Source organism: Capra hircus, chromosome 19 (assembly GCF_001704415.2).
Source record: "Capra hircus breed San Clemente chromosome 19, ASM170441v1, whole genome shotgun sequence".
Classification (NCBI taxonomy): Eukaryota; Metazoa; Chordata; class Mammalia; order Artiodactyla; family Bovidae; genus Capra; species Capra hircus.
Window position 1 is genome coordinate 2,181,606 of NC_030826.1, and position 2,814 is coordinate 2,184,419.

The 2,814-nt window shown below is 35.1% G+C and overlaps 1 pseudogene; it reads left to right on the forward strand.

The window, feature by feature from the left end:
• LOC108638220 lies at nucleotides 550–1,496 on the forward strand (annotated as a pseudogene).

Consider the following 2,814-nt stretch of genomic DNA (forward strand, 5'->3'; position numbering starts at 1 on the left):
GTTCTTGCCTAGAGAATCCCAGGGACAGGGGAGCCTGGTGGGCTTCCATCTATGGGGTCACGCAGAGTCGGACACGACTGAAGCGACTTAGCAGCAGCAGCAGCAGATGTTTTTCTGGAGCTCTCTTGCTTTTTTGATGATCCAGCAAATGTTAGCAATTTGATCTCTGATTCCTCTGACTTTTCTAAATCCAGCTTGAATACCTGGAGGTTCACAGTTCACCTACTGTCGAAGTAGGTGAGATGAAAATTGAGAAGACCATATGAATTAAAGATTAAAATATAATTAATAGAATTTGGAATGTAATTAGATGTGAGTGAGAGTTATACATCAATAGTGACTCCAAGAGTAACATTAATTGAAGATAGAAATAAAAGGAAATTGACAGTCTCTTAAAAAAATACAAATTTCATTTTTAAAAGTCTTGCCTAAGCACTTTATCTTTACATATTAGAGCCCTGCAGTGCCAGTTGAAGGGAATGACATTCCACTAAATAGTACCATGAGAGGAGCGGCTGCGGTCAGGCTACTCAGCTTCGCGAAGGCTCTCCGCGCACCGCGGCCCTCAGGCACACGGCTCTCGCCCGCCCGGTCGCCACGATGCCCAAGAGGAAGGTCAGCTCCGCCAAGGGGGCGGCGAAGGAGGAGCCCAAGAGGAGATCGGCGAGGTTGTCAGCTAAACCGGCTCCTGCGAAAGTGGAAACGAAGCCAAAAAAGGCGGCGGGAAAGGATAAATCTTCAGACAAAAAAGTGCAAAGAAAAGGGAAAAGAGGAGCAAAGGGAAAACAGGCGGAAGTGGCCAACCAGGAGACTAAAGAAGGCTTACCTGCAGAAAATGGAAAGACTAAAAATGAGGAGAGCCCAGCCTCTGATGAAGCAGAAGAGAAAGAAGCCAAGTCTGATTAATAACCACACACCGAGTCCTGTCAGTGGTCCCTGTTTCCCTTCTTGTACAATCCAGAGGAATATTTTTATCAACTATTTTGTAAATGCAAGTTTTTTAGTAGCTCTAGAAACATTTTTTAAAAGGAGGGAATCCCACCTCATCCCATTTTTTTAAGTGTAAATGCTTTTTTTTTAAGAGGTGAAATCATTTGCTGGTTGTTTATTTTTTGGTACAACCAGAAAATAGTGGGATATTGGATACGGGAGGCTTTGATTGTCTTGGGTGTCAGCTTAACATTCCATAGATGGGGGGTAGCTTTTATATCCTATAATACAAAAGCATACTAAATGGCAGTTTGGAGTCAGTTGTGCAGCTAATGTCTTGAACACTTTAAATTACTTCTCTTCCCGTATTGTTTTGGTAGAATTATTTCCTACAGAAAACCACTTTTTGATCTTGGCTCTCCTGGTCAGAATTTTGTGCACTATACTATAACATCTTTGGTTGTGGTAGTCCAGTTTTCCTAGTAACTTGGTTAATGCGCTGTGAACGATTGACAGTTTGGGTATGTAGTGTATATGATATTAAATTGTGAATCAGTGGGACTTAAGATGTAACAACATATCAATATTTGAAGATATTGGTACTTGATATCCTGTTAAGGAAAGTTTGCTCCAAATTTTAAGCTGGAAAGTCACTGGAATAACTGTTAAGAATCACAACTACATGATATTTTAGATTTCTGGTATGTATGTGAAGAATTGTGTACAAATTGAAATGTCTGTGTAGTGATCCTCAAAACAACCAATAAAATCTCAGTTATACAAGAAAAATAGATAAATAAATAAATAAATAAATAGTACCATGAACTTGATGTCTCTTTATATCAGTGGTTCTAGAAGTATAATCCTTGGTCTTTCAACCATCCCCCTCAAAAATTATTAGAAATGCAAATTATCAGGACTCAGCTCAGATTTACTTAGTCAAAAACCTTATGGATGAGTTTTAATTTGTGTTTTAATAATCTATTATGATAATTCTGGTATATGCTCAAGTCAGAAAAGCACTGCTTCATAGATTCTATGTACTTCTACCCTGAAATGTAATTAGTTCAGAGAATGGCCCATCTCAATACATCAAGTTATTTAACATCTCTGTGCTTGAGAATCATTAGGGTGATTTAAAATAAAAATTTTATGATGTTGTACACTAAATTCAGCAAATCTGATTAGCAATAAAACACAGAGATAAAATTTTGGAATTTGCTAGTAATTCTGGTAGGTATGATGTTATATATTTTAAGCCTATTTTAACTTTTACTTAAGATAATGTCATATACAAAAATACGTGGAATTGTTATACCTTTGTTTTCTATTGCTAATGACTCTCTTAGGTTTTAAAATTTCTATTATTATTTTTACCATGAACACTATTGTACCATTTATTAACACTCCTAGACTAAATTTTGGTTGTTATTGATATTAATATTTAGAGGCTATTATCATTTTGTTCAGATCTGTTACTTTCCATTTTTCTCTAACATTTTAGTTTAAGTGTATTCTAGATGACAAAATTTAGCATACTTTGTTTTCCTAAATGAGAGTCTGTTCTCTAACTTGTGAATATAAACCATTTACATTTACTAAGATTGCTAATGCAATCGTATTAATGTGAATCCTGTTTTACTTTATACTTACTGTACTTTTTATTTTCTTCCTTTTATTTCTTTTCAAATTTCTATTGGATCAGCCATATTTCTTTTCTTTTCCAATGACTTTTAGTTGGTCTTTTTTTTAAAGAGCTTGATTCAGTTATGATTGATGTACATTAACTACAAATTTTTATTTTATTGTATTTTTAAAATAAATTTATTTATTTTAATTGAAGGTTAATTACTTTACAATATTGTATTGGTTTTGCCATACATC